Below are 9,057 nucleotides of genomic sequence, written 5' to 3'. Positions count from 1 at the left end.
GTATAATGAAGAATGCCTCAACCCACCTCCAAAATCTAAACCAAGTCTTCCACTACCTAACTGCATAACCTTGAACAGGTCCCTTCACATCTCTGGTTCTGTTTCATCATCTTATAAATGAGAGAGTTGAACAAAACAATCTTAAGGTCTCTTCTTGCTGTGACAGCCTCTAACTCAAACCTGAGAGTATCAAGAGAGTGGGTGGCTTAGTCCTGTGGCCTGGTAAACCAGATCCCATTTGGAAGAAACAATCATGAAGTGGAAAGGTTTGTGCAGACAGACAAGAAAGAAATCTAAGTTGTTTTTTTTTTTTTTAATTTCATCACTTATGCTTTGATTGAGACAAAGAAAATATTTTTTAAAATTTCTCACCAGTTAAGAGGTAAGAAACCATTTGCTGGGAAAGCACTTGGAGTAGCTAATTCAGATTTGCTAGTGAGAATCTGTACTAGTAAAGCAAAGAGGATACAAGAGCACTGGGTAGCACTGTGTTTATTTCTGCATCAGCAGTGTCACCAATTCAAGTGCTGGAATTTTCAATGATTATCTTCGGCATCAACCGATAGACTTTGATTTTCAATGCCAAACTTGAAGCTTTAAGAACAAAATCAATAAGCTCTTAAAGTGAGGAAAATTTCTTAAAATCTCTTGAAGAAGTCTTAAACATCCTGGAGTTACTTCCAGAGTAATTAATAAAGTATAACAGAAGCCTTGTTAGGACATAACAGTGAAGAGCGTCTGTTTATCTTTCTCAAATCATAACTCTGTGTACATCTTTCATTGTTTGCAATAGGAATCCTGTCACTCTCATGAAAACACAGGGATAAGAATTGTGTGGCTATATTTTTATAAGAAGAACATGGCTTGAAAAACTGGAGTCTGATATCTGCCCAAATTCTGAGTAGAGTTTGCTTAAAAAGGAAACTTGCTGTGGGTTAAATAATGTAAGAACCTGTAGTGACAGTCCTTGCCACTTGATCTTTTAGGCAGATAACCAACCTTGAAGTCACCTTGGGGTCCTTCATAATTAGGGAGCAAAGAGGACTTCAGGAAAATCATGTGTTTTTAAACAATCTCTGAACAGCATTCTACTTTTAATTTTCTGCGAAAAACTCTCTTACTTATCAGAGCATATTTTACCATGACTCTGTTTTCCCCAAATGTGAAATTTATGAATTGGAGCAATCAGTCAATACACAACTCTTATGAGGTGCCAGAGATAATGAATTTTTATATCAATAATCAATTTCATAATACTACATATACAGATCAGATTCCTAGAAGAAAATCCTGGAATATGTATCAAATTAGAAAGTGTATACAGAGAATAATTAATAGATGCATTAACAGTAAAACATTTGAAAAGACAACACATTGACTTAAAGTATAAACACTCTGTGGACCACCTCATATTCCCATTTATACTTTATAATAAACGATCTGAATGGAAGGCAATAAGTAAAAAGTACAAATGGTCCTCAATACTTGTTTTTGAAGTAAGTTAAACAGTTTCAGATAATTTTTGAGCAAAAATGACTATGCTTTTTCAACTGTTAGTCACGGAAAAAAAGGAATAAGAACATTAGGAAAATTATTTAACCAGCAGTTTATATTAAAACATTTTAATTTTAAAAATCTGTTAAATATTTAAAACCAAATAAGCATTTGGCAATCCAACTCTAGGCAACAGAAATTTGGTTATAGTATTTCATATACCTGTTAAACCACAAATAAAGGTTGCAGTTTCTTTTTAAATATTTTTTTCTATTCCTCTTTGACATTTAGAGTCGATTAGCTAATTATTGGGTGTGGATGTCTGTGGCTTGAGCTTTTCTCCTGAGGAATCAATATTTATTTAATGATTTTTTAAGGCAAAATCGTCTGTTTTTTCAGGGTGGTCCCAGTACTTTCCAGTTGTAAAACAAACTCGGCTGAGATCCAAGAAATTCACATGGGTTCAGGTTAAACTGAGTATTTTGGTTCTTTTAGAATTGAAACTTGGGCTAGTGAGAGCCTCTAGTCATTTTTTTCCCTCTAAACATAGGGTTATGTTCTTCTGGAGAGTAATCACTATTAAATCTAAGGCAAGTTTTAATATGAGTCCTTTTCCTTCCTGTTAAAACTCGAAGGTATATTCTTGGGACTTCAATCTCCAGTCCCCACACAAGATTACGTATTCTGAACCAAGATTAAAAAGGTGAATAAATTCAATACTAACAAAATGAGTCTTTGGCCTTTGTAAAATCAAGCCAATGAGTTCTGAGCCAAGAACAAGAATATGTTTTTGTTCTGGTGTATCAAGTCAGTTTTTTCAATTATTTTTTAAAATACTCCTTCAATTAGAAAAGCATAAAATTCAAATTTAAAACAGTTTTGAACAGCCAATTTGTCTTTATAAAAGCCTAAGAAAACATAAGGATTATCGGCTTCACTTTACAGAGGAAAGTGATAACAATGATGCACTGATCCCATTATCCATACAAAGCAAAGCCCTGGAGAAAAGGCTAGAAATGATGCAATCTTGGCATAGGGGGTAAGTTTAGAAAAATAGGAAAGCCACATTAAAACAAAAAAAAAGAAAGGTTTTTAAAAAGCTAAAAACAGACCAGCTGTCGACTTCTGGATGTCAACGGCAACAAGAGAAAACAACACATGTGGATTCAATGTTCTTTCCACAGACAGAATCTCAGAAAAACATATTCTCTGAGAGATCTAACCAATTATGTTTGACTGTAAACCACTGTCTAACACACCCTACCACATTCCTGTGCCCGGAAAAATAAGAGGATGGAGATGGATAGACTTAAAAGATAGATCCAGACTTCAAGGAGAACAGTCAGAAAAGTACCAGTGACTGAAATAAAAACTCCCATTGCATGGATATCTCACCATTAGCATGAACATTTTCATTTGCCTGGAAAAAAACCAACTAGCTATTTCATGACCTCCATATTAATTACTGATAGTAAATGAGAAAAGTGTATCTCACACTTATACAATTTCCGGAGAATCACCCAGCAAGAAGGTTAAAAATGGGTTTTATATTGGCTGTCTTCCTCTAGTGGTAGAGAACCTGCCTGCCAACGCAGGAGACATGAGACACAGTTTTGATCCCTGGGTCAGGAAGATACCCTGCCAAAGGACATGGCAACCTGCTGCAGTATCCTTGCCTGGGAAATCCCATGGACAGAAGAGCCTGGTGGGCTACAGTCCATAGGATCGCAGAGAGTCAGACATGACTGAGCAACTGAGCATACACATTGGTTGTCTTTGTTTTCTGCTTATGTGATCCCTACCTTAATTAGGGGCATTCACAATCAACCAGATTCTAAAGCTTGTCCAGAAGATATCAAAGAAAAAGCCCAGAATGGACTTCTGAACCTGAGACCCTTCATTAGCTTTTTTTTCTTTTACTTGCTGCCTCATATCTGTGTGATGTTGAAATTAAACTGTCTAGATGTTTTGTCTCAACAGCCTTCCAATAATGCAGTTAAGTCATGGGTCATGTTGTGATCTAATAAACAAGAGTGGAAACACAGAGTGCCCTCTTAGGAAGATTTCACAGTCAAATTCAGGAAGACAGAGAGGTGATTAACTATGATAATACGGTGCAAGTGCTGAGAGACAGGAATGCATAGAAAACGTTAAAAAGCACATATATTTGCATTAACATAGTCTGGTAGGGTGTGAGACACAGAAGTATTCCTCAAAGAGGTGACCATCTTTGTTAATCTTGAAGAGCCACTGGTGCAAGTAACCCAAGCAAGGATGTGACTCAGAAAAAGTCCTTCCAGGCAGAGTGAGTGCCCTGAGCAAGAACATGGAGCCTAAGAAAGCATAGGAATTCAAGAACCTATCAGTTGTGGCATGAGAAAAGCAACTTCATTTTGTTCACTGATTTACCCCCAGTGCCTAGGAAAGTACTAGCCTTAAAGTAGGTGCAAAGCCATGAATGATTAAACAAATCCAGTCATTTATTATCAGCCATTTTTGACTGTTGAATGGAGAGGCAATATTATTTTTATTTTTATTTTTTGGTTATATCACCAGCACACAGGATCTTAGTTCCCTGACCAGGGAACAGTCAGCCAGCCCCTGCAGTGAAAGCAGGGAGTCTTAAGCACTGGCCCACCTGGGAAGTCCCAAAGGGGCAGAAGTTGAAGCAAGGAGACTAGCGGGGAGACTTTAACATTAATCTAAGTACAAGATGATGGAGGGTTCGGCAAGGGCAGTGGCAGCAAAAATGAAGGAATGTGAGAGAATTTGAGGTGTATTTTGGAAGCAGAGTCAAGGAACTGATATTTAGAAGAGTGGAGGGATCTAGGAGCACCACCACATGGCTGAAGGCATGCAGGAGCTGTGTTTTCTTCACACCTAATGGCAGTAATGGAGGTAGAAATAAATCCAAGTAAGCAATAGTTATGGAGCAGTAGTATTTAAGTAATTGAGGTACTTAACTGATGTTGTGTTTCTTCTAACCTGACTCTAATTTTGTATCATGATAAAAATATAAGTTAACATTCTGCTTAAACATTTCAGCAATTATATGCATTAAAAAAATTTAAAGATCATAAGTGTATTTCTTAGTGTTAGGCTTATGGATGATTTCTACTTTCTTCTTTGTATGTTTTGATGAAATATTTCACAATGATCACATAATTACAGGGTAGTCATATTTTATGTAATGGATGTATCTGAGACTCTTGCATAACAAAGACTTGCAAAATTTAAGAACCATTTCAGTAACAAGCGCAGCTGTTATTTCTGTTTAACACCTATAGTGGTGCCACTATTAGTACAAACACAAGTTACGATTTGCTACTATTTTCAAAATATTTTGGAGAGTATAGAGATTAGTATCATTTTAAAATTAATGAATAAATAAAAATGATTTTATAGTAATGAACATTGATACTAGTCAAGTTAAACACCAAAGACATCATGTTATACTTTCTTAGAGAGAAAAATTTATTTGCTCTTTGAACAGTTGTATATTTGAATAGGAAATATCCTCTTGTCTTCTAGTTAGGGTTTTTATTTGCACGATTTACACTCTTTTCAGATAAGAATGCCTTAATCAGGCACCATAGCCACCTACTGACATATCAAATTGTAAGTGAATTACCTGAGAGAAAAATAACGCCTAAATCTGCTTGAAAAATAAAAAATCAAATGGGTAGTAAATGTTGCCAGTATCTATCTAAATTTCTAGCTGTTAAGCCACACGTGAATCATGATTACATTTGTATAATTTTCTTTAAGCAAAACTTGGAATTTAAATGTTTGATTCATCTCTGTAGTTTCCATCTCATTCAATCTCTGAGGAGTCAAAGGAATCCATTGAGTCTATAACTGATAGATGCCAGGATCATCTCATTGGCCATCTGCAGACTAACTGCACCTTCTGTCTCCAAGAAAGGAACCCTGAGGGACTTTTATCCATCTGAGTTATGTATGTGTGGGGGGAGAGAAGTGAGTATGGGAAGGAAAATTGGTACTGAGCTGGTTTGAACATTTCACTAAGCACATATCTGAAGGAATAAAAAAATTGAATGCTGAATAATACAAGGGGCATAGACATCTGGAAGTCAGACCCCTTTGCCTTACCATAACACACTACACATCATAAACACAACTGATTTCTACCTCTATTTCCTTCCTTATCAGAACATAGTAATCTTTCCCATCCTAGTTCAGAATCATCAAAGTCTTTGATTCTATCCATTAGTAAGAAGTCTCCAAAATCTCTCCAAAGAACTCAGTTCAGTTCAGTCACTCAGTCGTGTCCAACTCTGTGACCCCATGAATCCCAGCACGCCAGGCCTCCCTGTCCATCACCAACTCCCGGAGTTCATTCAGATTCATGTCCATCGAGTCAGTGATGCCATCCAGCCATCTGATCCTCTGTCGTCCCCTTCTCCTCCTGCCCGCAATCCCTCCCAGCATCAGAGTCTTTTCCAAAGAGTCAACTCTTCACATGAGGTGGCAAAAGTACTGGAGTTTCAGCTTTAGCATCATTCTTTCCAAAGAAATCTCAGGGCTGATCTCCTTCAGAATGGATGGGTTGGATCTCCTTGCAGTCCAAGGGACTCTCAAGAGTCTTCTCCAACACCACAGTTCAAAAGCATCAATGTTTTGGCACTCAGCCTTCTTCACAGTCCAACTCTCACATCCATTCATGACTATTAGAAAAACCATAGCCTTGACTAGGCGGACCTTAGTCGGAAAAGTAATGTCTCTGCTTTTGAATATGTTATCTAGGTTGGTCATAACTTTTCTTCCAAAGAGTAAGCGTCTTTTAATTTCATGCCTGCAGTCACCATCTGCAGTGATTTTGGAGCCCCAAAAAATAAAGTTTGACACTGTTTCCACTGTTTCCCCATCTATTTCCCATGAAGTGATGGGACCAGATGCCATGATCTTCGTTTTCTGAATGTTGAGCTTTAAGCCAACTTTTTCACTCTCCTCTTTCACCATCATCAAGAGACTTTTTAGTTCCTCTTCGCCTTCTGCCATAAGGGTGGTGTCATCTGTACATCTGAGGTTATTGATATTTCTCCCAGCAATCTTGATTCCAGCTTGTGTTTCTTCCAGTCCAGCGTTTCTCGTGATGTACTCTGCATAGAAGTTAAATAAGCAGGGTGACCATATACAGCCTTGACGTACTCCTTTTCCTATTTGGAACCAGTCTATTGTTCCATGTCTGGTTCTAACTGTTGCTTCCTGACCTGCATACAGATTTCTCAAGAGGCAGGTCAGGTGGTCTGGTATTCCCATCTCTCTCAGAATTTTCCACAGTTTCTTGTGATCCACACAGTGAAAGGCTTTGGCATAGTCAATAAAGCAGAAGTAGATATTTTTCTGAAACTCTCTTGCTTTTTCCATGATCCAGCAGATGTTGGCAATTTGATCTGGTTCCTCTACCTTTTATAAAACCACCTTGAACATCAGGAAGCTCACGGTTCACGTATTGCTGGAAGCCTGGCTTGGAGAATTTTGAGCATTACTTTACTAGCATGTGAGATGAGTGTAATTGTGCGGTAGTTTGAGCATTCTTTGGCATTGCCTTTCTTTGGGATTGGAATGAAAACTGACCTTTTCCAGTCCTGTGGCCACTGCTGAGTTTTCCAAATTTGCTGGCATATTGAGTGCAGCACTTTCACAGCATCATCTTTCAGGATTTGAAAGTGCTCAATAGGAATTCTATCACCTCCACTAGGTTTGTTCGTAGTGATGCTTTCTAAGGCCCACTTGACTTCACATTCCAGGATGTATGGTTCTAGATGAGTGATCACACCATCGTGATTATTCGGGTCATGAAGATGTTTTTTGTATAGTTCTTGTGTGTATTAAGAAGCCATCTCTTCTTAATATCTTCTGCTTCTGTTAGGTCCATACAATTTCTGTCCATTATTGAGCCCATCTTTGCATGAAATATTCCCTTGGTATCTCTAATTTTCTTGAAGAGATCTCTAGTCTTTCCCATTCTGTTGTTTTCCTCTATTTCTTTGCATTGATCACTGAAGAAGGCTTTCTTATCTCTTCTTGCTATTGTTTGGAACTCTGCATTCAGATCCAAAGAACTAAGAGCACTTATTCTCTTCCATCTTTCAGTAGAATGTTACCAGTTTTCCAAAAGAATGTTCCAAATTGCTCTACCTTCTAAAGTAGCCTGTGGCTGATTTCGAGACAGAAACATGTGACTAGAATCCTTCTGTTAGAGCCATCCCTCTTCCATACACACATTCCTTCATGAAATGTGGGAAGTGGGAGTCAGAAAAGGGCTTCAGAAACCTTTCTGTGAGATGGCTTGTGGAATGCAGCATAGGCACACATACACCTAGACCAGCATACAAATATACACTTGTTTACCAAAGCTGAAGTCCTGAACATCTGAAGTCCACCATTCATGAAAAGGTTTTTCATTATTCATAGGCTGGTTACAAAATATGTACTTATTTTCCAGGAAATGTAAGTAGAAAAAGACATGCCCCTGGCACTAAATAAAACCCTATCTGTGCAGAAGACATTTGTGGCTCCAAAAATCTTCCTGTTTAGGTGCCAGAGCTGGTCAAATATTGGCTTACATGCTGTATAAGTACTTTCTTCTTGCACCATGCTTCAGTACAGTCTGATAAATAACACTGGATGTCCATGAGTCTTAGCTATATTATTATTCATCATTTAGAAAATGTGCATTTTTGCATGTGTTTCTTTTCATCTCGGATTTTATTTTCCTATCTTCCAAATTTATCAACTTCTAAAGTTTTAATATACCATGCAAAATCTACATAAAATGGTTATATCAGAGCTCTTTGATGCATTCCTTCTGCTTACAATTAGTGGTTTATAAGAAGAGCAAATATTCATAAATACTCATTTTTTGCTTTTCTGGGAAATATTTGTGATCATTTTCATGTCACAATGTGATCTGTAGTTTAAGTGAAAGAGTTTCATTAAAATTGTCTAGACTTATCAGACTGAGGAGATCTGAGCATGCAGAAAACTTTTCAACTTCACAAACACCATACAATTGTTATTTAAAGCCCCAAACTCTGATTTTTCTGCTATAAAATGTAATAAGAATAAAAAAAATCATTAATTGGGCTCTCAGTTGTATAAAAAAATAGTATTTCTCCAAGGAAGCAAAGCAGGATTATTAACACACTTTTTTTTAATGATTCCTCAAGTTCTCTATTAAAATATTACTAACAGTAAGATTTGAGGACAGCTTTTCTGACTACATTGTTTAAGTCAACTCAATACAGCATACTGTCTCATCACAAACATAAGAAAAATAGATTGTTAATAAAATGTCTCTTGATAAGAAAGACTCCAAATACTCATGAAATACTCATTACGGTATATTCATCTATATTTTAAGATATGAGATTTACTTTCGATTAAAAGAAAACTTAGGTTAACTCCAATTTATTCTTACTTAGATGTTGCCATAGAAAGCCAACAAGGGAGAAATAAAGGATTGCTTGCTAAAAGTAAAAATAAAGAGGTACAAATAAAAGTTTCAGTTTTCAACAGGAGGAGCAAAGGACTTTT

Source organism: Ovis aries, chromosome 1 (genome assembly GCF_016772045.2).
Source record: "Ovis aries strain OAR_USU_Benz2616 breed Rambouillet chromosome 1, ARS-UI_Ramb_v3.0, whole genome shotgun sequence".
In the NCBI taxonomy this organism is placed as follows: domain Eukaryota; kingdom Metazoa; phylum Chordata; class Mammalia; order Artiodactyla; family Bovidae; genus Ovis; species Ovis aries.
Note: the sequence above shows the minus strand (reverse complement) of the source record.